This window comes from Salvelinus namaycush, chromosome 1, assembly GCF_016432855.1.
Source record: "Salvelinus namaycush isolate Seneca chromosome 1, SaNama_1.0, whole genome shotgun sequence".
Taxonomy (NCBI): domain Eukaryota; kingdom Metazoa; phylum Chordata; class Actinopteri; order Salmoniformes; family Salmonidae; genus Salvelinus; species Salvelinus namaycush.
In genome coordinates, this window is record NC_052307.1 from 21037715 (window position 1) to 21064045 (window position 26331).

A 26331-nucleotide genomic window follows, 5' to 3' on the forward strand; every position below is an offset into this window, starting at 1 on the left:
TTAACAGCAGGTGGAGGGCTTAAACCAGACAGCTCAGAACGAGACGAGAAGAAAATCGAACTGGGGAAAATGAAATGAAAGCAAACTTTGTATTTTCCTGAACTGAAGAAAGACAGAAAGGTAATGACTCCAGAAGCCACAATTCTTCGTCTTTTGTGTAAGCGCTTGACTGCAGTGTGTCTTAGTGTGTGAATATGTGTATGTTTGTGACCTGTGGCCTGCGTAGTCTGTGTGTTGTGCTAGTGAGGTAAGGTTTAGACAACAGTGTAATGGAGGGAGAGGAGAGGAAATGGGGCCCTGGGCGTCTGACTAATCTCCAGAATGAGCTTATCTGGGCACTGCTGGGCTCTGGACTGTCCCGGGAGGTCCTGGTCCAAGCACTGGAAGAACTGGAGCAAGAGAGGGTCACCCCTGGAGCAGAGAAGGGGGACATGGGAGATGGAGAGAGTTCGGAGGAGGGAGAAATGGATTTTCCACCACCAATATTCCAGGAGCTGGAGGCACTACCCTCAGAGGAGGCAGCCAGACAGAGGGCTCTGGTCGACCAACTGCTGCAGTAAGTAGCTCCCAAATCTCTGCCCTCCACCCTATCCTCTCCTTAACAACATACACATCAATCTCTTCATTTCATCAAACCTCAACTATTAATACAACAACACAATTGCCACATCCCTTTGCTGTGGTTTTATTCTCTCACACAAGCTTTCATTTCTCAAAACAATGTCCAACTCATTTGTTAAAAATTATTTAAAAACAAATACATTTTAGGGTGGTTACTTGATTCCGTTTTCCATTCTCTTTCTTTTCTGCTATCTTTTCCTGATGTTTTCTCACCAAGGAAAGAGTACAAATATGTGAGTTGTTCTTGGTCTTTATCAAATTTGGTCCCCCAATCCCCCCTTACTCCCTCATGCTCCTGCTTCACTCCACCCTTCCTCCCTCATTCTCCTGCCCCACTCGCCCTTCCTCCCTCCTTCTCCTGCTCCACTCCCCCCTTCCTCCCTCATTCTCCTGCTCCACTCCCCCCTTCCTCCCTCATTCTCCTGTTTCACTCCCCACTTCCTACCTCATTCTCCTGCTCCACTCCCCCCTTCCTCCCTCATTCTCCTACTCCACACCCTCCCTCATTCTCCTGCTCTACTCCCCACTTCCTCCCTCATTCTCCTGCCCCCACTCCCCACTTTCTCCCTCATTCTCCTGCCCCCACTCCCCACTTCCTCCCTCATTCTCCTGCCCCCACTCCCCACTTCCTCCCTCATTTGCCTACTCCACTCCCCACTTCCTCCGTCATTCTCCTGCCCCCACTCTCCACTTCCTCCCTCATTTGCCTACTCCACTCCCCACTTCCTCCGTCATTCTCCTGCCCCCACTCCCCACTTCCTCCCTCATTCTCCTGCGCCCACTCCCCACTTCCTCCCTCATTTGCCTGCTCCACTCCCCCTTCCTCCCTCATTCTCTTGCCCCACTCCCCCCTTCCTCTCTCATTCTCCTGCCCCCCACTCCCCCCTTCCTCCCTCATTCTCCTGCTCCACTCCCCCCTTCCTCCCTCATTCTCCTGCTCCACTCCCCCCTTCCTCCCTCATTCTCCTACTCCACTCCTTCCCTCATTCTCCTGCTCCACTCCTCACTTCCTCCCTCATTCTCCTGCTCCACTTCTCACTTCCTCCCTGATTCTCCTGCCCCCACTCCCCACTCCCCACTTCCTCCCTCATTCTCCTGCCCCCACTCCCTCCCTCATTTTCCTGCTCCACTCTCCCCTTCCTCCCTCATTCTCCTGCCCCCTCTTCCTCTTTGTGAGATCTCTCTCGGCCTCTGAGGTGGATTTAAAGGAGGGTTCCTCCTTTCCTGATTACTAATTACCCAGCATTATTCTCTGGCTATTTCTATCGCTGAATGAACTACATGCATGGGTTAAGATGAACAGAAATGTGCTGTGTGTGTGTGTACTTACTGTGTGTGTGGGCGCGTGTGTGTGTGTGTGTGTGGGCGCGTGTGTGTGTGTGTGTGTGTGTGTGTGTGTGTGTGTGTGTGTGTGTGTGTGTGTGTGTGTGTGTGTGTGTGTACTTACTGTGTGTGTGCGTGTGCGTGTGTGTGTGTGTGTGTGGACGTGTTTAACTATTCTTGTGGGGACCAGAAGTCCCTACAGGAATAGTAAACGAACAAAAAGTTGACCAGCTGGGGACATTTTGTTAGTCCCCACAAGGTCAAATGCTATTTCTAGGGGGTTTAGGGTTAAGGTTAGAATTAGTGTTAGGGTTAGAATTAAGTTAAATATTAAGGTTAGGAGCTAGGGTTAGTTGTAGGGTTAGGAGCTAGGGTTAGGTTTAGGGTTAGGATAAAGTTTAGGTTTTTGGGTTAGGGTTAGGGTTAAGGTTAGGGTTAGGGTAAGAGTACGGGTTAGGATTAGGGTTAGGTTTAGGGTTAGGGTTAGGGGTTAGGGAAAATAGGATTTTGAATGGGACTGAATTGTATGTCCCACAAGGTTAGCTGTACAAGACTGTGTGTGTGTGTGTGTGTGTGTGAGTGAGAACAGATGTTAGTCAATATTTATTACAACTTGGAAGTCCATTTCATTTTCACCACATTTCAAACTACAACAAATACCTCAGATTATGGTATAACTTGTAACGATAGTCATTTTCTTCTTCCTCCTCGGACGAGGAGAGGCGAGAAGGATCGGACCAATACGCAGAGTGGTTAGTTTCCATAGTGATTTAATATAACAAAACAATATGCGATACAAAATAACAAAATAACTACCGTGACAGTCCCGTGTGGCGAAACACTGACACAAGAACAAACACCCACAAAACACACGTGAAACCCCGGCTGCCTAAGTATGATTCTCAATCAGGGACAACGATTGACAGCTGCCTCTGATTGAGAATCATACCAGGCCGAACACACAAAATCCCAACATAAAAATCACACATCGACAACCCACCCAACTCACGCCCTGACCATACTAAATAAATATAAAACAAGGGAAAACAGGTCAGGAACGTGACAGAACCCCCCCCCCCCCTTAAGGTGCGAACTCCGGGCGCACCTCCTAAACTCTAGGGGAGGGTCTGGGCGGGCGTCTGTCCGCGGTGGCGGCTCTGGCGCGGGACGTGGACCCCACTTAAACAATGTTTTTTCCCGCCTCCTTAATCGCCCCCGTGGCCTCCTAACCACAACCACCCTCCATATCAACCCCACTGAACCAAGGGGTAGCACCGGACTGAGGGGCAGATCCTGGCTGGCGGGCGGCTCTGGCAGATCCTGGCTGGCGGGCGGCTCTGGCAGATCCTGGCTGGCGGGCGGCTCTGGCAGATCCTGGCTGGCGGGCGGCTCTGGCAGATCCTGGCTGGCTGGCGGCTCAGGCAGCTCCTGGCTGGCTGGCGGCTCTGGCAGCTCCTGGCTGGCTGGCTCTGGCAGCTCCTGGCTGGCTGGCTCTGGCAGATCCTGGCTGGCTGGCGGCTCTGGCAGCTCCTGGCTGGCCGGCTCTGGCAGCTCCTGGCTGGCCGGCTCTGGCAGCTCCATGCTGGCCGGCTCTGGCAGCTCCATGCTGGCTGGCTCTGGCAGCTCCATGCTGGCTGGCTCTGGCTGGTCATGGCTGGCTGACGGCTCTGGCTGGTCATGGCTGGCTGACGGCTCTGGCTGGTCATGGCTGGCTGACGGCTCTGGCTGCTCCTGGCTGGCTGACGGCTCTGACTGCTCCTGTCTGGCGGACGGCTCTGGCTGCTCCTGTCTGGCGGACGGCTCTGGCTGCTCCTGTCTGGCGGACGGCTCTAGCGGCTCGGGACAGACGGGCAGCTCTGACGGCTCGGGACAGACGGGCAGCTCTGACGGCTCGGGACAGACGGGCAGCTCAGACAGCGCTGGGCAGGCAGGCAGCTCAGACAGCGCTGGGCAGGCAGGCAGCTCAGACAGCGCTGGGCAGGCAGGCAGCTCAGACAGCGCTGGGCAGGCAGGCAGCTCAGACAGCGCTGGGCAGGCAGGCAGCTCAGACAGCGCTGGGCAGGCAGGCAGCTCAGACAGCGCTGGGCAGGCAGGCAGCTCAGACAGCGCTGGGCAGGCAGGCAGCTCAGACAGCGCTAGGCAGGCAGGCAGCTCAGACAGCGCTAGGCAGGCAGGCAGCTCAGACAGCGCTGGGCAGGTAGGCAGCTCAGACAGCGCTGGGCAGGCAGGCAGCTCAGACTCTGGCTGCGCTGGAGAGGAGGAAGGCTCTGACAGCGCTGAAACAGGTGGGAGCAACTGGAGAGAGAAGACGGAGAGACAGCCTGGTGCGGGGGGCTGCCACCGGAGGACTGGTACGTGGAGGTGGCACCGGATATACCGGACCGTGAAGGAGTACACGCGCTCTTGAGCACCGAGCCTGCCCAACCTTACCAGGCTGAATGGTCCCCGTAGCCCTGCCAGTGCGGCGAGGTGGAATAGCCCACACTGGGCTATGCTGGCGAACCGTGGACACCATTTGTAAGGCTGGTGCCATGTACGCCGGCCCGAGGAGACGCACTGGAGACCAGATGCGTTGGGCCGGCTTCATGACACCCGGCTCGATGCCCAACCTAGCCCTACCAGTGCGGTGAGGTGGAATAGCCCGCACTGGGCTAAGCACGCGTACTGGGGACACCGTGCGCTCCACCGCATAACACGGTGTCTGACCAGTACAACGCCCTCTCACTCCACGGTAAGCACGGGGAGTTGGCTCAGGTCTCCTACCCGGCTTTGCCACACTCCGCGTTTCCCCCCCCCCCCAAGAAATGTTTGGGTCTGACTCTCGGGCTCCCAACCGCGTCGTCGCGCTGCCTCCTCATACCAGCGCCTTTCTACCTTCGCTGCCTCCAACTCCGCCTTGGGACGGCGATATTCCCCTGGCTGAGCCCAGGGTCCCTTGCCGTCCAGGATCTCCTCCCAAGTCCAGGAGTCCTGTGTCTGTCTCTGCTGCTGCTGTCGCTGCCCTTTTCCACTCCGCTTGGTCCTTTGGTGGTGGGTGTTTCTGTAACGATAGTCATTTTCTTCTTCCTCCTCGGACGAGGAGAGGCGAGAAGGATCGGACCAATACGCAGAGTGGTTAGTTTCCATAGTGATTTAATATAACAAAACAATATGCGATACAAAATAACAAAATAACTACCTTGACAGTCCCGTGTGGCGAAACACTGACACAAGAACAAACACCCACAAAACACACGTGAAACCCCGGCTGCCTAAGTATGATTCTCAATCAGGGACAACGATTGACAGCTGCCTCTGATTGAGAATCATACCAGGCCGAACACACAAAATCCCAACATAAAAATCACACATCGACAACCCACCCAACTCACGCCCTGACCATACTAAATAAATACAAAAACAAGGGAAAACAGGTCAGGAACGTGACATAACTGCTCATTGTATGTAACTTAAAGTTGGCAATTGTACAACAGTTAGCATGAAAACACAGAACTTGACCAATCATGCCTTAGTATCAAAATGTATCAAACATAGATAAAGCTTTTGTATATTTTAACATTTAATATACGTAATAGCTATGTTATGTACTATTGCTCACTATTGTGTCACAGCAAGTAGGCTATGTTTCTGGGTATTATTTCAAGTGACCGGAGAGAGCTGGACTTTGCCCTACTGTGCGTCCCCTTATCTCTTGCCAACACCTTATGCGCATGTGTTTTGTCTGTGTGTGTATGTGTCTGTGTGTGATAGGGAGGATCCATGGCATGTGGCAAAACTGGTGAAGAGCTACATGCAGCAGCATAACCTCCCCCAGAGAGAGGTGGTCGAGTCCACAGGCCTCAACCAGTCCCATCTCTCCCAACACCTCAACAAAGGCACGCCCATGAAGAACCAGAAACGGGCTGCTCTATACAGCTGGTATGTCAGGAAGCAGGGCAAGATTAGCCAGCGTGAGTATTTGGCCAGCTGATAAGCTGACCCTGCCTGTACTGCAATATGACATTACAGGAAATTATAGGAAATTCTCAAAGCTGCTAATGAGAACCTTGACGACCTTGTACCTAGCCGGTGGGGATTCCGGTGGGGTGCCCCCACCCAGGCAGTGGCAGTGCTGGCAACAGTGCTGGCAACCACTAGCTGCAGTAACCCATGGGGAGGGGGTCACACTCGGACATTCAGAGAGGGGGTATATTATTGTGACCCTGGTGGCACAAAATCAAAGTCTGACTGCATGGAGATGCTTGGGAATATGGTCAATACGGGTGACCGTATTGTGGGTGTTTCAGGGAAAAGGTCTACATTTGACCTCCATCATCTAGGATGTGACAATGGTTAATAAAATCTCTCAATTTCTGCCCATTTTTTGCGCGGTCTTGCAGGCCTTCTCATGCAGCTGCAACTGTAAGTGCATTTGTAAATCAAGACCTATCTTGAGTTGGGCTCTGGGATGGTGCAATTGTTGAGAGTGTGAGCTTATGGTTGTGTGGGGGGTAAGGGTTGAGTGTGTGTGGGTGTATGTGTGTATCCCACAACTGTTGCGAAGGAGTAAAAGTTGTTAGGGACAATAGAGGATGATCCACAGCTATATATTGTAATGACCTGACAAGATCATAAATGAACAATTGTCCAGACAGAGGCTTGAGTTTGCGAATTGACGGTTTATTAAACCAACTTTACACAGGCTACTGTTTGGGCCGTAGCACACGCCAAATAAATGACAGATAACCCACAAGCCAATCGTGACCTTCTCTTGTGAAGCCCAGACGTAAAGAGAGAGAACAAAGGCTAAACCTGGTCTTAACTTCCAATGCTCCATCCCCCTGCCCAACCCCCCTCCACGCCACTCCGCCAACCGCCAGGATGCCCGGCATCAGAACATTCCAGGCATTCCCGTGATTGGCAGATGGCAGGTTGATTGGCATGTCGGACCCCGCGAACACTGGGTACTGGTCAGTACAACACAACCACCTACTAGCCTAACACATAACACACAGCTGTCTGTGCGGGTCGCTACAATATAATACAAATTCGGTAAATGGCACTGTGTGCTCTTTTCAAAGGATGGATCCCAGTCGGTTCAGGGCTATGGGATACAGGGGGTCGAGGGTGGTCTGCCGGGCATTGGGATGACAACCCAACTCGGGATGAGGGGGGCTTTTAGCGGGTGGAATAGTAGGGACCAATTGGAGGCTTACTTAGTAGCAATGCAAATATCATGGTACAGCTATATAGACACTCAATCATCATGTTACTTTTTAATGGTACGTTTACAAACATATATTTTGATAAAAAAATTGAAAGTTGTGTCTTATTATGGTAAGTGGTGAAATAAGCATAGCCAGTTACAAAAACCCCTTACAAGCACTCGGATCACCTGAGAACCGTTGGGGAGGCGGAAGACGAGGTTCAGCCAGGGGGTTAACTTCTACTTGCACACAATCCCGGATCCGGGAGCACCCCCATCAGTAAAAAAGCTGACTAGCATAGCCTAGCATAGCGTCACAAGTAAATACTAGCATCTAAATATCATTAAATCACAAGTCCAAGACACCAGATGAAAGATACACATCTTGTGAATCCAGACATCATTTCTGATTTTTAAAATGTTTTACAGGGAAGACACAATATGTAAATCTATTAGCTAACCACGATAGCAAAAGACACAACTTTTTTTTCCCACCATTTTTTCCCTGCATAGGTAGCTATCACAATTTCGACCAAATAAAGATATAAATAGCCACTAACCAAGAAACAACTTCATCAGATGACAGTCTGATAACATATTTATTGTATAGCATATGTTTTGTTAGAAAAATGTGCATATTTCAGGTATAAATCATAGTTTACCATTGCAGCCACCATCACAACTCTTACCAAAGCAACTAGAATAACTACAGAGACCAACGTGAATTACCTAAATACTCATCATAAAACATTTATGAAAAATACACAGCGTACAGCAAATGAAAGACAAAGATCTTGTGAATCCAGCCAATATTTCAGATTTTTTAAGTGTTTTACAGCGAAAACACAATATAGCATTATATTAGCTTACTACAATAGCCAACCACACAACAGCATTGATTCAAGCCAACAATAGCGATAACGAATAAACCAGCAAAAGATATTAATTTTTTCACTAACCTTCTCAAACTTCTTCAGATGACAGTCCTATAACATCATATTACACAATACATATAGAGTTTGTTCGAAAATGTGCATATTTAGCGGCACAAATCGTGGTTATACAATGAGAATAGTAGCCAAGCTGCCAACAATATGTCGGGAGAAATCTTGGGAGAGGCACCTAATCTAATCAGTAACTAAATTTAAACTTGACTAAACAATACAGGTTGGACAGCAAATGAAAGATACATTAGTTCTTAATGCAATCGCTGTGTTAGATTTTTAAAATTAACGTTACTACGACATACAGCGTGCGTTAAAGCGAGACCGCACCGAAATTAATGGCGGAATATGAGTTTTACATTTTTCAACAGAACAACGAATTAACATCATAAATAGTTCTTACTTTTTGATGAGCTCCCATCAGAATCTTGGGCAAGTTGTCCTTTTTCCAAAAGAATTGTTGCTCGGTTGTAGATTGTCGCCTTCAACTTTGGAATTAGCAGTAAACATTAGCCATGTGGGCCAGACGTGCCCAACTCCCTAGAACGCAGCACAAATAAATACCCGAAAATCGCAATATACTGATATAAACTGATATAACTCGGTTTAAAATAACAACATTATGATGTCTTTAACACCTATATCGAATAAAATCAGAGCCGGATATATCTAAGGGCTATAACGGGAGCTTTCTAGAACGCCATCCTGAGGTCTGTCTTGCGTCATGGCGAAGGGAAGAAAGAGAGGACACCACGTTGCCAGCCCATTTATAAGGCCTCAGATCTGCCTAGCAACTCCATTCCAATTCTCACTATTTGCTGACATCCAGGGGAAGGCGTATGCAGTGCATCTCAACCAATAGAAGACATGCAAATTAATAAACCGACCTCAGAACAGCCTGCAGATTTCAGATTTCTCACTTCCTCATAGGAAAATTGCTCCAACTCGAGTTCTGTTTTACTCACAGATATAATTCAAACGGTTTTAGAAACTAGAGAGTGTTTTCTATCCAATAGTAATAATAATATGCATATTGTACGAGCAAGAATTGAGTACGAGGCAGTTTAATTTGGGAACGAAATTATTACAAAGTGCAAACAGCACCCCCTATTGAGAAAAGGTTAACTGCCACGGGCACTTGAATCTGAGGTACTGGGGCGGGAGCGGTTGCCGGGGGAAGTCGATCAGATATCTGCTTTATGGAAGTCAGCATCTCCGACAGAAGTTGAGAATGTCTAGCCATTAAGGCCTCTTGCTGAACCAGAGCGGCTTTGTGGCGTTGGACAGTCCCCTCGTGGTGGGACAGCGTGGCAAAAAGGTCCTGGGAACTGGCTGCCTCTGGGTTCATTTGGCTCTGTGTTTCTGTCAGGACCCGGTTACGAACTCGGGTCTCCGGTGTGAGAAACAGTCACTTAGCAAACTGAGCCACTAATAGTCGGCAGAACCCAGAAGATGAGGCAGACACAGCAGTACTTGAGACAGTGTTTTAATAAAGTAAAAAGGAAAGTTCTTCAGGCAAAAATATAAATCCACAACGTCAAAAGTAATTCCAAGAGAAAAAGGTAATCCTCCAAGTCAAAAGGTAAATCCACAAGGTGGTAGGTACAGCAGGAAAAAGCCTCAAAAGATAATCAAAAATAAATAAACGAGAACAAAAACAGAGTACCACAAGAGAGTCCAACTGGAGCAACAAATGTTCACAGCATCGCTAGGGCTGGGTGCTAACGTTCAAACACAGAGCAAAGAACTGAGGAAAACTAAGGGTTTAAATACATTCAAGGGAAACGAGGCACAGGTGCAAATAATAACTGGAAACAAGGGAAAACAAAAGGGTCAAAAAAACACAATGGGGGCATCTAGTGGCCAAAACCGGAAAAATCCCGGCCAAATCCTGACAATGGACATCAGAAACAGAGGAAGAACTAAGAACAAACAAGAGAGAACTATTGTAAAGTAGACTGTGTCTGTAAAATGTGTATAAAAGGTATAAATTGAAAGTAAAAGCCGAAGTGTTTATTAGTTTATTCCAATTGGGGGATCGGTGGTAGGGTTTGCGGGGAATAATAATAAAGGTATATTCTTTAAAAAAGTATGTCTATATATGTATGTGTATGTATGTATGTGTATATGTATGCATGCGTGTTTGGATATATTTACCCAAACAAATATATGGGGGATTGGAAATGATGCAGACAATTACATTGATGGAAGCAACATTCTTTCCGCAATATTCAGCTGATCCACCCCTTAGAAGATTTCTTTTATTTTTTAAATAAAATTTTAAAAAAATATGACATTACAGTATGGACTCTCTAAGTGTAACATTTACACTACCGTTCAAAAGTTTGGGGTCACTTAGAAATGTCCTTGTTTTTGAAAGAAAAGCTAAAAATTTCATTCATTAAAATAACATCAAATTGATCAGAAATACAGTGTAGACTTTGTTAATGTTGTAAATGACTATTGTAGCTGGAAACGACAGATTCTTTATGGAATATCTACATAGGTATACAGAGGCCCATTATCAGCAACCATCACTTCTGTGTTCCCACTTCTGTGTTCCAATGGCACGTTGTGTTAGCTAATCCAAGTTTATCATTTTAAAAGGCTAATTGATCATTAGAAAACCCTTTTGCAATTATGTTAGCACAGCTGAAAACGGTTGTTCTGATTAAAATAGCAATAAAACTGTCCTTTAGACTAGTTGAGTATCTGGAGCATCAAAATTTGTGGGTTCGATTACAGGCTCAAAATGGCCAGAAACAAAGAACGTTCTTCTGAAACTCGTCAGTCTATTCTTGTTCTGAGAAATGAAGGCTGTTCCATGCAAGAAATTGCCAAGAAACTGAAGATCTCGTACTACTCCCTTCACAGAACAGAGCAAACTGGCTCTAACCAGAATAGAAAGAGTAGTGGGAGGCCCCGATGCACAACTGAGCAAGAGGACAAGTACATTAGATTGTCTAGTATGAGAAAGTCCTCAACTGGCAGCTTCATTAAATAGTACCCGCAAAACACCAGTCTCAATGTCAACAGTGAAGAGGCGACTCCGGGATGCTGGCCTTCTAGGCAGAGTTGCAAAGAAAAAGCAATATCTCAGATTGGCTAATAAAAATAAAAGATTAAGATGGGCAAAAGAACACAGACACTGGACAGAGGAAGATTGGAAAAAAGTGTTAAGGACAGACGCATCTAAGTTTGAGGTGTTCGGGATCAAAAGAAGAACATTCGTGAGACGCAGAAAAAATGAAAAGATGCTGGAGGAGTGCTTGACGCCATCTGTCAAGCATGGTGGAGGCAATGTGATGGTCTGGGGGTGCTTTGGTGGTGATAAAGTGGGAGATTTGTACAGGGTAAAAGGGATCTTTAAGAAGGAAGGCTATCATTCCATTTTGCAATGCCATGCCATACCCTGTGGACGGCACTTAATTGGAGCAAATTTCCTCCTACAACAGGACAATGACCCAAAGCACAGCTCCAAACTATGCAAGAACAATTTAGGGAAGAAGCAGTCAGCTGGTATTCTGTCTAAAATGGAGTGGCCAGCACAGTCACCGGATATCCACCCTATTGAGCTGTTGTGGGAGCAGCTTGACCGTATGGTACATAAGAAGTGCCCATCAAGCCAATCCAACTTGTGGGAGGTGCTTCAGGAAGCATGGGGTGAAATCTCTTCAGATTACCTCAACAAATTGACAACTAGAATGCCGAAGGTCTGCAAGGCTGTAATTGCTGCAAATGGAGGAATCTTTGACGAAAGCAAAGTTTCAAGAACACAATTATTATTTAAATAAAAAATAATTATTTACAACCTTGTCAACGTCTTGAATATATTTCCTATTAATTTTGCAACTAATTTCATGTATGTTTTCATGGAAAACAAGGACATTTCTAACTGACCCCAAACTTTTGAATGGTATGTCTGTTAAATCATGACTACCTCATTCATTAATATTCACAATTAATTACCATAAATCTACACTGAGTATACAAAACATTGAATACTCATTGAATACTCCCCCACCTTTTTGACCTCAGAACATAAATGTATAATTGTTGTGCAATTTATAGGCTATATTGAGGCTATATGGCGTTAGTGTGAAATCTATAAGCCTAATTAAGCTACAGGTAGAAAAAGTTAATCCACTGAGGCAAAAATAACAATCTGAGTTTGACTCAATAAGATAAAAGCTGTGAAATTGAGAGTTGAAAAAGAGAAGGGAGGGCCAGAAAAATAGACTGTTTGGGAAAGATTTGGCGAAGTGGTAAAAGAGGATGATAGCAGTGCCGGCGATGTTATGTGAGGCATTCTAAAGTCACAAGATAGGGACTTCAAATAGGCCTATGGCACGTCAAGGGAACTGTAGCCTATACTGTTCAGATGGGTTAAATGGAAACTGAAATCTGGACACTGACTGTAGGTCTATAACCTCTAATATAGCCTTAATATTAACTCCTGCAGAATACATTATTTCCTGCAGTAAAATGACACCAAATGTAGGCTAAATTTTTCTTTCTTTCAGCATCTTGAGAGAATTCGAATGTGCAGTTAGTTACCGTCTGTTGGTTGTGCCATCTTTATCAGCATCATAAACGCTGACAACTCAACCACATAAAATATGCATTCAAGCCAAACTGAAATCTTATCAGAAACATGTTGGTTCATTTTCACAGCTCTCTATTTCCTTACAACCGATCAAACTGATGTCATTTGGACATTTTGCATAGAAAGGCTTTTTTGTTGTTATTTATTGCATTTTCTTCCTGGTCCCTATAAGTCTTTGCTCAGCGAAAGAAGCAGAGATGACTGAGAACTTCACCGATGTCAACTAGATTGAAGCATTCATTCTATCGATCTATGACATTATTTTGGAAAGCAAGGTTTTATTTAGTCTTCTAGGGCAACATATAGCCTAATGACAGAAGAGAAACTGCATGTATCTAATAATAGACAAGTTGACTAACAAATATCCTACCAAAATTAAGGAAATTATAAGCAGAAACATATCTAAATCAGGCACCCCCTGTCAAAAAAGTGTTCTGCTGTCTCTGACTGCCTACAGAGCATTTTCTATACTAACGGGTTAGGGACAGGTGCGGGCCTCAGATCTTCACTTTATCACATATAGTCTGTTAGTTGCATTTAGGTTATTAGCAATTGCAGGCAGGTGTGCGGGTGAACAAACAGCTGACCCATGGACCACTGCCATGAACACCAACGTGAAGTTCATTGGAGCATGTCAAATTGGGTGTCACATGAAACCTATATACATTTTCAACAATTTTCCATCCTAAAATGTAAGAATAAGCAAAGGCTTTGATTTCTGGTCAAACAGATGTAAAGGGGGTCTTAGACAACATCTACCAGAAAAAGTATTTAAAAGTATTAGAAATTAGTCAATCAAAACATAATGTTGAAGTAAAGCCCCCTGCCAACTAATATCAACACTTATATTTTGTTTTGGCGAAATTACATGCCTTCTGTAAGTTTAAGAAACATTGACTTGTGATTCCATTACCAAAAACCTACATATCTCCAAGATATTTTCTAGATGATGAAAGTTCACAGAAGTAGCAAGTAAAGGTAGGTAAAGGTACCGATTAGTTGGTATTTTTTGCTGATATATAGTTTGTTTATGAATTATTAAGTAATTAAAACTCAATTCTGTTACCAAATCTTTAACGGAATTACTGCAATTGTGTCACGTGTGCTCCCCCTCCGGCCTCTAGGTCACCAGGCTGCTCGTTATGGCGCACGCCTGTTACCATGTTACGCGCACCTGCGCGTCATCAGACTCACCTGGACTCCATCACTTCCCTGATTACCTTCCCTATACATGTCACTCCCTTTGGCTCCTTCCCCAGGCGTTATTGTTTCAGTTTTCTGTCTGTGTGTTGTTCATGTTTCTTTCATTAAATTATGCACTCCCTAAACTTGCTTCCAGACTCCCAGTGCACTCGTTACAGAATAATGCCTCACCAAAGGGAAGCATCATGGGGTGTTTTTTATTAATTTTTTTTTGTGTGGGAGGTGATGTCGGGTCCGAACCGGAGCTACCTGGGAGGCCTCAGCCGGTTTATCGGGCTCCCCTGCCTCAGCTGGCTGGATGGGTTTCCATACCTCAGCGGGCTCGATAGGCTCCCGTGCCAGCGGGCTCGATAGGCTCCCGTGCCTCAGCGGGCTCGATAGGCTCCCGTGCCTCAGCGGGCTCGATAGGCTCCCGTGCCTCAGCGGGTTCGATAGGCTCCCGTGCCTCAGCGGGTTCGATAGGCTCCCGTGCCTCAGCGGGCTCGATAGGCTCCCGTGCCTCAGCGGGCTCGATAGGCTCCCGTGCCTCAGCGGGCTCGATAGGCTCCCGTGCCTCAGCGGGCTCGATAGGCTCCCGTGCCTCATCGGGCTCGATAGGCTCCCGTGCCTCAGCGGGTGAACAGGTTCCCGTGCCTCAGCGGGTGAACAGGTTCCCGTGCCTCAGCGGGTGAACAGGTTCCCGTGCCTCGACCGAGGCCAGCTCATCAGGCTCTCAAGCCTCAGCCGGTTTGTCAGGTTTCGACCGGTCCGCCCCGAATCCCCGGGCTCTAGGTCACCAGGCTGCTCGTTATGGCGCACACCTGTCACCATCATTACATGCACCTGCGCATCATCAGACTCACCTGGACTCCATCACTTTCCTGATTACCTTCCCTATATATGTCACTCCCTTTGGTTCCTTCCCTAGGTGTTATTGTTTCCGTTTCAGTTTCCTGTCTGTGGGTTGATCATGTTTCTTGTTTTGTTCATTAAATGATGCACTCCCTGAACTTGCTTCCCGACTCCCAGTGCACTCGTTACAAATTGAATAGGCTACAATGGGAAATCATAGTAGTCACAAACCACAGTTGGACGACAGCTGCCACTGTCCTCCCTTTCACTGGCATACTGTTATGTTCAGCTCATAACTTTTTCTCTCTTTCTGTCATTTCGTGGTCAAAACAAGACTGTGAAAAAAGTCTGGACAACCCCTTCCTCTCACTCTGCCGCTCTCTCGCTCTACTCTCTCTCTCCAGTTAATGCCACCTCTCCCGGCTCTTACTGGCACCTACCATGACACCTACCACCTACCCTCTTTCCATTTACTGTAATAAGCATCCTCACCCACTGAGCACTGACCGACACCGGACGTCCATGGGCGTTGAAAAGTAGTTGAAATTTGGTCAGCCCGCCCTTGCCTGACCAAATCTGAACCAATCATAGACTATGTTTCTCAAGTTTGGCGAGCACAGTACAGTAGAGCACAGTAGAGAACAGAGTGCAGTACAGTAGAGCACACTAGAGTAGGGTACAGTATACTGTACTGAACATATATACTTTTCTCTACCGTGCTGTACTGTATTGTACTGTACTCTACTGTGCTGTACTGTGATGTCCAAACTTGTGAAACATAGACGTCTATGATTGTTTAAGATTTAGTCTGGTCCGGACGAACCAAATGTGGTCTTGTTTGGGGCCGGAGCTCATTACAATAATAGCCAGTGTGTAGAATAATACCCAAATGTGTACCTATTCAGGATACATCACCATGAAGAGAATGATATTCATATCCATAATTATGCATTTCTGTATAGTAGCTTACAGATCAGAGAGCCATGATGTCAGGGCTGGTTCCAGGTATAAGCAAAATAAGCGACCGCTATTTGTTACTTATTTATTTATTTAACCTTTATTTAACTAGGCAAGTCAGTTAAGAACACATTCTTATTTACAATGAGTGGACTGGATGTCCAATGAGTGGACTGGAGGTAAGTGGACTGGAGGCAGGGCATGAAAGGGATAACGAATCCAGTTGTTTGTGTCATCCATTTTGGGAAAGTACCTGCGTAATTGCGCACCCAACTCACTCAGGTGCTTCGCTAAATCACATTTGACATTGTCCGTAAGCTTGAGTTCATTTGCACATAAAGAATCATAAAATGATGGAAAGACCTGTGTGTTGTCCTTGTTAATGCAGACAGAGAAGAGCTCCAACTTCTTAATCATAGCCTCAATTTTGTCCCTCACATTGAATACAGTTGCGGAAAGTCCCTATAATCCTAAATTCAGATCATTCACGGGAGACAAAACATCACCCAGATAGGCCAGTCGTGTGAGAAACTCGTCATCATGCAAGCGGTCAGACAAGTGAAAATCATGGTCATTAAAGAAAACTTTAAGCTCGTCTCTCAATTCAAAAAAACGTGTCAATACTTTGCTCCTTGATAACCAGCACACTTCTGTATGTTGTAAAAGCGTTAAATGGTCGCTGCCCATATCATTGCATAGTGCAGAAAATACACGAGAGTTCAGGGGCTTTGCTTTAACAAAGTTAACCCTTTTCACTGTAGTGTCCAAAACGTCTTTCAAGCTGTCAGGCATTCCCTTGGCGGCGAGAGCCTCTCGGTGGATGCTGCAGTGTACCCAAGTGGCGTCTGGAGCAACTGCTTGCATGCGCATTACCACTCCACTTAGTCTCCCTGTCATGGCTTTTGCGCCATCAGTACAGATACCAACACATCTTGAACACCAAAGTCCATTTGATGTCACAAAGCTGTCCAGTACTTTAAAAATATCCTCTCCTGTTGTCCTGGTTTCCAGAAGAGGATGTCTTCCTTAATTGACCTCCCATAAATGTAACGGACATATATCAGGAGCTGTGCCAGGCCCGCCACGTCTGTTGACTCATCCAGCTGTAACGCACAGAATTCACTGGCTTGTATGCGAAGCAGTAATTGTTTGATGAAGGCATTGTCTGTATAGTTTTTTGGGCCTTTTCCCCCAGCAGTGTCACTGCCATATCCACAGCAGCAGGAAGAATTAAGTCCTCCACAATAGTATGGGGCTTGCCTGTCCTAGCCACTCGGTAGCTCACCATATAAGACGCTTCTAGCCCTTTCTTATTAATGGTATCTGTTGCTTTTATTCACGTCTTACTAGTCGAAAGTAGTCTTAATTCTCACTCAAAAAACTCCCGTGGCTTATTTTCCAAATTGGCCTGTTTTGTTTCTAAATGCGCAAGAGTGAAGGTTTCATCGAGTTGTGAGATAGTACTTTTGCACATATAACACACTGTGGCTGAGGAAAGGCACTACTCCCAATATAAGTGAACCCCAAGTCAATATAGTTCTCATCATACGTCCCTGTCTGTTGTTCGGTGCTTTTCCGGGTAAGGGGGCAGTAGCTCTTCGGCTGCATCAGATTCACAACTGTCAGTGTCCATGCTAGCTGGGCTAACAACAAATGTAGAATTACTGATGCTAACAGAACAACTTGTGTCTCTTGTGTAGAGCTGGTATGTGTCTCTATGGACGCGGGCTGTACTTTTTTTTTAACCATTTATCCATTTTCAAACTGAATGAGCAACAGCTACGTTTGGCTACATATGGACCGTTAGTAGAATTCCTGCGAGAGAGTAACGGTTAATGTGATTGGATGTTAATTATTTGACTAGGCTACCTGTATTTGACATTGTGTTGTTATTTCGCTGAACACTAGATGGTTTCATTTTATTTTTGGCAGTGAAACGAGGCTACTCAGGCAAGAAAAAAACCTCACCCAAATGTATAACCATGTTGGAAAATATAAATGGACTGTATGAAAATGTGAAAAAGACTTCAAACTTTAAAAAAAAAAGTGAATCACATTTTTATTTGGCGTACCCCTGATGGCATTGCGCGTACCCCAGTTTGGGAATACCTGATCTAGTTGATGATCCCTGCTATAAAGCCTTGGCTACAGGTTCAACAATTTACAGCTCTGATTTTCTCCCCATCATAACCGCCAAGGGTGTAAATAACAGTGTTTTCCTTGAAAGGGGGATCATTTGAGCTTTACAAAAATGCCAGAAATATTACTTTATTCAACAAATTGCACAAAAAAACAACATCCGCAACTTGCATTTGCGGACTGCAGGACCACAGATGAGTGAATAGCAGTGCACACAGGAAAATAGAGCTTCTAATGTGATCAAAGTAAAAGTAGCCTACATGAAGGTAGAGAGAGAGTAAACATTGTTTCTAGATGAGGTTAGTTACAAGTTAAGTGTCCTGGCTTCGCAGCAGTTCAAAAGATTGATGAGTGACTGAAGTGACGGCTTGGGAGCTGTGCGGGAGAGCTGGGCAGATTAGCTCAATCAGACCGTGCAACTGAAAGATGTCAATTCTGCCAAGAATTGCATGAAATATTCTGCATGCATTCTTAGGATTGGACAAAACAGATGAAAAGGCGCTTCATGTCAAATTTAATGTCCATTAGTCTCACATGGAATTATTGTCTCATCCCATTTTCATCATCTACACTGAACAAAAATAAATGCAACATGTAAAGTGTTGGTCCCATGTTTCATGAGCTGAAATAAAAGATCCCAGAAATGTTCCATATGCACAAAAAAATGTATTTCTCTAAAATGTTGTGCACAAATTTGTTTACATCCCAGTTAGTGAGCATTTCTCCTTTGCCAATATCATCTATCCACCTGACAGGTGTGGCATATCAAGAATATGATTAAACAGCATGATCATTACACAGGTGCACCTTGTGCTGGGGACAATGAAAGGCCACTCTAAAATGTGACGTTTTGTCACACAACACAATGAAAAAAGATGTCTCAAGTTTTGAGGGAGTGTGCAATTGGCATGCTGACTGCAGGAATGTCCACCAGAGCTGTTGCCAGAGAACTTTATGTTAATTTCTCTACCATAAGCCGCCTCCAACGTCATTTTAGATAATTTGTCAGTACGTCCAACAGACCACGTGCATAGCGTCGTGTGGGCAAGCGGTTTGCTGATGTCAGTGTTGTGAACAGAGTGCCCCATGGTGGTGGTGGGGTTATGGTATGGGCAGCTATAAGCTATGGACAACGAAAACAACTGCATTTTATCGATGGCAATTTGAATGCACAAAAATACTGTGACGAGATCCTGAGGCCCTGTATTCCCAGTCATTCGAAATCTATAGATTAGGGCCTAATGAATTTCCTCATATGAACTGTAACTCAGTAAAATCTATGAAATTGTTCCAAGTTGCGTTTATATTTTTGTTCAGCATAAAATTATAAGTAATTGTAATAGTTATGTATTTTTTTTAGGCCGTCATTGTAAAAGAGAATTTGTTTTTAACTGACTTGCCTAGTTAAATAAAGGTTTTTCCAGGGCTTTTTCCAGGGCTTCAGGAATAGGTCGTTGACGAGTATTTTTCGTGATTTATTGGTTACAAAATGAACACTGACATGTCAGCAACAACATTTTAGATTGGTAAATTTGTATACTCAGCTATCTAAACTTGTAGTAATCATGGTCGAATTACCAACCGGGCACGCAATTTCACTTAGGGCCCCCAAAAGGCCCTGAATTCCGTTACCATAATTCCATTGCCAGATGTAAAACCACTTCACTTACTGTAGTTCAATAACCAAAATATTTGTCTTTCAAACTCAAGGTGCCATGTCATAGCTGACACCCAGTTCTTTTTGAAGCCATCTTTGAATCTTAATTCGGAGCAGATATTTAACCGTTTTTGGTAAACGTGAACGCATAAAAACTGAGGGAGATTTTACCGTAATTCTGTTACCAAACAAACTTTGCATCTGCACACTTCTTCTAGTAAATGTGTTTTTGTTCAATTGTCTGTGTACATTGTTCAAAGTAGTCCTTGTGTATAGAGTTGAATGGTTTGTTAAACTTTGAAATCAATGTTTTTTGTTTGGCATACATTTTAATGTGAAAGTGTAATTCCGTTACCGTGGAATGTTATTTTTTAAAATATATTTTTTTAACTAGGCAAGTCAGTTAAGAATAAATTCTTATTTAAAATGACGGCCTAGGAACAGTGGGTTAACTGCCTTGTTCAGGGGCAGAACGACAGATAAGGCAAAAACCTTGTATTCGATCTTTACCAGGGATTCGATCTAACAACCTTTCGGTTACTGGCCCAATGCTCTAACCACTAGGCTACCTGCCACCCCAATTGCCCATTACGTAACCCCTGTTACATGTATTCCGTTACTACCCAATATGTAACATAATAAGTTCCTGTGAATTATCCCTATGTTTAAAAATATATATAACACAATCCTGTCTGAATAATACTGATACTAATGTAAATACTGATATTAATATGACGATAGCAGATGAACAATACAAAAATATGCATGTTTTCCATGCAGAGTTTACCAATGCCAGTCATGGCCTTGGGACCGGAGAAGAGCAGGGAGAGGACATAAGGAAAGGACGGAGGAACAGGTTCAAATGGGGACCCGCCTCCCAGCAAATCCTATTCCACGCCTATGAACGACAGAAGAACCCAAGTAAAGAGGAGAGAGAGGGATTAGTGGAGGAGTGTAACAGGTGAGATAGGGGTCAGATGGAGTCAGATGAAAAGTAATGGAAATGGTAAGAAATGTTCCCAGTTCCAGTGCAATGGAGGAGCTGTCATTGTCATTTTAGCGTGCCCCTTTTAAACACGTTTTTCTTGCTCTGGGGTCTTTCTGGCTCTCCCTCAGGGTTGAGTGTCTCCAGAGGGGTGTGTCTCCATCCCAGCTGGCTGGACTGGGCTCTAACCTGGTGACAGAGGTACGAGTGTACAACTGGTTTGCTAACCGCCGCAAGGAGGAGGCATTCCGCCATAAACTGGCTCTCGATACGCCTTACACCAGCCAATCAGCAAGCACCACCAACCACACTCTCTCACACAGCCCTGTGCAAGGTATCACTCACTAAGACCAAAGTAAATAAAAATATTAATTAATTTAATCCACAAACAGCATAATTAATCATTCATGTTGTCCTCAGATGTTCTGTTATGTACTATTATTAGTACCGCGATACAGAGGAACAGAACCAAGACTGCCAGGGTGCAAAATGTCCTTATACCAGGAAACACCTGATCCTAACTCATCCTAACACTCTTCCTCTCTTCCAGGCATGAAGTACAGCCAGCAAATCCCATGTGACAGTCTGGGATCAGCGAGGGGTCGCAGTGGAGACCGAGGCTTGGGAGGCCGCCTGGCCAGCACCATCCAACTTGAGCCCAGCCACACACTCCTGGAAACACACTATCACAAACTAGTGAGATCACCTACCATTATACAGTGCATTCGGAAAGTATTCAGACCCCTTCCCTTTTTCCACATTTTGTTACGTTACAGCCTTATTCTAAAATGGATAAAATGGATGAAATACCAAAAATCCTCAATCTACACACAATATCCCACAATGACAAAGCGAAAACAGTTATTTTAAAATTTTTACAAAAATGTATTAAAAATAAAAACAGAAATACCTTATTTACATAAGTATTCAGACAGTTTGCTATGAGACTCGAAATTGAACTCAGGTGCATCCTGTTTCCATTGATCATCCTTAAGATGTTTTTAAGTCCACCTGTAGTAAATTCAATTGATTGGACATGATTTGGAAAGGAACACACCTGTCTATATAAGGTCCCACAGTTGACCGTGCATGTCAGAGCAAAAACCAAGCCATGAGGTCGAAGGAATTGTAGAGCTCCGAGACAGGATTGTGTCGAGGCAAAGCTCTGAAAAAGGGTACCAAAAAATGTCTACAGCATTGAAGGTCCCCAAGAACACATTGGCCTCCATCATTCTTAAATGGAAGAAATTTGGAACCAGCAAGACTCTGGCCGACTGGACAAACTGAGCAATCGGGGGAGAAGGGCCTTGGTCAGGGAGGTGACCAAGAACCCAATGGTCACTCTGACAGAGCTCTAGAGTTCCTCTGTGGAGATGGGAGAATGTTCCAGAAGGACAACCATCTCTGCAGCACTCAACCAATCAGGCCTTTATCGTAGAGTGGCCAGACAGAAACCACTCCTCAGTAAAAGGCATATGAAAGCCCGCTTGGAGTTTGCCAAAAGGTACCTAAAGGACTCACAAACCATGAGAAACAAGATTGGTCTGTTGAAACCAAGATTCAACCAAGCGTCGCGTCTGGAGGAAACCTGGCACCATCCCTACGGTGAAGCATGGTGGTGGCAGCATCATGCTGTGGGGATGTTTTTCATTGGTAGGGACTGGGAGACTAGTCAGAATCGAGGGAAAGATGAATAGAGCAATGTACAGAGAGATCATTGATGAAAACCTGCTCCAGAGCACTCAGGATCACAGACTGGGGCGAAGGTTGACCTTCCAACAGGACATCGACCCTAAGCACACAGCCAAGACAACACAGGAGTGGCTTCGGGATAAGTCTCTGAATGTCCTTGAGTGGCCCAGCCAGAACCCGGACTTGAAACCGATCAAACATCTCTGGTGAGACCTGAAAATAGCTGTGCAGCAACACTCCCCATCCAATCTGATAGAGCTTGAGAGGATCTGCAGAGAAGAATGGGAGAAACAGGTGTGCCAAGCTTGAAGCGTCACACCCAAGAAGAATCGTGGCTGTAATCGCTGCCAAAGGTGCTTCAACAAAGTACTGAGTAAAGGGTCTGAATACTTATATAAATGTGATCTTCAAATTTGCTAAAATGTCTAAAAACATGTTTTTGCTTTGTCAATATGGGGTATTTTGTGTAAATTGATGAGGGGAAAAAATTATTTAATCAATTTTAGAATAAGTATACGTAACAAAATGTGAAAAAATATTAAGGGGTCTGAATACTTTCCGAATGCACTGTATAATCATTAACCATATCTCACACCGACACACATTGTCACCAACCAGTGAGATCACAAACAACCTCCCATTTTCACAAACCAGAAAGATCAGCAAATATGTTCACATAATCACAATAAACACCACCACAATACACATCATCACAATACACATAATCACAATACACGGCATCACAATACAGAGATTATTAACTGCACCACAACATCATGCAAACCAGTGTGATCACAAATAATATTATATCATAATAAGCCAATCACAAACCACAAAATATTATAATAAGCAAATGCGATCACAACTCATATTACATCATAATAAGCCAATGAGATAGCAAACCATATTTATTACATCATAATATAAGCCAATGAGATCGCAAACCATATCATCACAAGTGATAGATCATCATGTAAGCCAGTGAAATTACAAAGCCATATCGCATAAAACTAGTAAGATCGTACAATACTTCCATCCATCATAAACCTTTGAGTTTACAAAGCATCTCAATCCTTACAGTAATCTATGGCTGTGGTTGTCACTATCTGCCAACCACCCTCTTTCCCATCTCAGGTATCAGGAGGTGGTCCATTGCCCCCAGTAAGCACCCTGACCTCACTCCACAGTCTGTCTGCCTCACCTTCTCCCCCCCAGGGACTCGTCATGGCCTCCTTGCCCAGCACCATGAGTCTGGGAGAGTCCTCTCTCCTCATAGGTAACTTATGACATTATCGATCATAGTCTGCTGCTGGAAAAACATATGTGCAATGGCTTTACACCCCCTGCTATATTGTGGATAAAAAGTTACCTGTCTAACAGAACACAGAGGGTTTTCTTTAATGGAAGCCTCTTCAACATAATCCATGTAGAATCAGGAATTCCCCAGGGCAGTTGTCTAGGCCCTTTACTTTTTTCAATCTTTACTATTGACATGCCACTGGCTTTGAGTAAAGCCAGTGTGCCTATGTATGCGGATGACACAACACTATACACGTACGCTACTACAGCGAGTGAAATCACTGCAACACTTAACAAAGAGCTGCAGTTAGTTTCAGAATGGATTGCAACGAATAAGTTGGTTCTAAAGATTTCAAAAACTAAAAGCATTGTATTTGGAACAAATCTGGTTCATCCTTGGGAGTAATTTCCAAACGCATGAAGGTATCACGTTCATCTGTACAAACAATAGTACACAAGTATAAACACCATGGGACCATGCAGCCGTCATACCGCTCAGGAAGAAGACGCGTTCTGTGTCCTAGAGATGAACGTACTTTGGTGCGAAAAGTGCAAATCAATCCCAGAACAACTGGAGGAAACAGGTACAAAAGTATCTATATCCACAGTAAAACTAGTCCTATATCGACATAACCTGAAAGGCCGCTCAGCAAGGAAGAAGCCACTGCTCCATAACCGCCATAAAAAAAACAGACTACGGTTTGCAACTGCACATGGGGACAAAGATCGTACTTTTTGGAAAAATGTTCTCTGGTCTGATGAAACAAAAATAGGACTGTTTTGGCCATAATGACCATCGTTATGTTTAGAGGACAAAGGGGGAGGCTTGCAAGCTGAAGAATACCATCCCAACTGTGAAGAACGGGGGTGGCAGCATCATGTTGTGGGGGTGCTTTGATGCAGGAGGAATTGGTGCACTTCACAAAATAGATGGCATCACGAGGAAAGAAAAGTATGTGGATATATTGAAGCAACATCTCAAGACATTAGTCAGGAAGTTAAAGCTTGGTCGCAAATGGGTCTTCCAAATGGACAATGACCCCAAGCATACTTCCAAAGTTTTGGCAAAATGGCTTAAGGACAACAAAGTCAAGGTATTGGAGTGGACATCACAAAGCCCTGACCTCAATCCCATAGAAAATTTGTGGGCAGAACTGAAAAGCGTGTGCGCGCAAGGAGGCCTACAAACCTGACTCAGTTACACCAGCTCTGTCAGGAGGAATGGGCCAAACTTCACCCAACTTATTGTGGGAAGCTTGTGGAAGGCTACCCGAAACGTTTGACCCAAGTTAAACAATTTAAAGGCAATGCTACCAAATACTAATTGAGTGTATGTAAACTTCTGACCCACTGGGGATGTGATGAAAGAAATAAAAGCTGAAATAAATCATTCTCTCTTCTATTATTCTGATATTTCACATTCTTAAAATAAAGTGGTGATCCTAACTGACCAAAAACAGGGATTTTTTTACTAGGATCAAATGTCAGGAATTGTGAAAAACTGAGTTTAAATGTATTTGGCTAAGGTGTATGTAAACTTCCAACTTCAACTGTAAATACACATCCTACACATTGTACCCTCCTCTCAAATGGCTCTAAGTCTGTGCATATTATCAAATGATAATTTCAAAATACATCCACTGTAGTGTATCGTTTCCTTTTCTAGTGATGATCAGAAAACTGTCAGATATCAACTTTAATTGACATTTACAAAGGAGCCTAATCCATGTTTTCCTGGCCTATGTTGGTCAACAGGTCAAACAGTACCTGTCATCAACAACATGGGAGGCGGGTTCACCACCCTTCAGCCAATCTCTTTCCAGCAGCAACTCACACAGCAGTTTCAGAATCATATGGGCCACAGTCCTTTCATGGCAACCATGACAGGGCTTCCATGTCACAGTAAGGCCACAGTGGCAGCATGTTATTCATTCATTTGCCCTGTTGACATAAATACATGTATGAAACAAGGAATAAGTGACATAATAGAACAGCTAGAACTAACAAGGGTTTCATAAAGTATCTCTGCACCTGCTCTCAATTTCTCCATTGCAGTGTACAGCAAGTCCGATATGTTTCCCTACCCTCCGTCCAGCCTACTGTCCCAAGCCATGATTGTCACTGACAGCAGCAGCCTTGGAACACTGACCAGTCTAAGCGCAGTCAGACAGGTACTGTGAAGCCAAATATTTACCAATATGAAAGTGATGCCATTAATAATCGTTTACATATAGGCTGTTATAGGATACAGGTACAGAAAAGTCTAGACTCACCGGCTAATGATCAGAAATAGTATTAATGTGGATTGAATATGATAATTACTTTTGCATTGGTTAGATTCTGACAACAGACCCTGAGGAGGAGACAGAACCCATCCAGGATGACTCCCTACACCTGCAATCCCCTTCACCTGTGCCAGGTAAGAAACATCACTCTGGTATGGAATATTTCTGTGAAGATGCAGTTTGACACTACAGGGGAGATTCAAGATATAAAACATTTAAAAACTTAGCGTAACACATATTTCAAAGTCATTTAACATCACTTAGGGGTAAATATAACCCATGGTATTCTCTAGTTGGCAGTGAAAATAGGGAATTTTAAATGCAGGTTTGTAATTGGAATGTTAGTACAGAAACTGGAAACTAATAACTTACTATCGCTTTCTTCTAGTTTCCTCTGGGAACTTAGAGTTGTATCCTCCATCCACCTGACCTCCTCTCATCTTCGCCGGCAGACATCAACTCCTACATTCCTGAACATATGGTCTCTACTGCACAGTAGCAACAGAATGTAACTACTATGTAATGTGAAGGGGTGGGGGTAGAGGAGGTGAAACAATGTTTTACAGTAGGTAGAGAACTGTAATAAAGATGCAACACAAATTCA

The 26331-nt window shown here is 44.5% G+C and overlaps 1 pseudogene; it reads left to right on the forward strand.

The window, feature by feature from the left end:
* Positions 1–26331, forward strand: LOC120063401 (annotated as a pseudogene).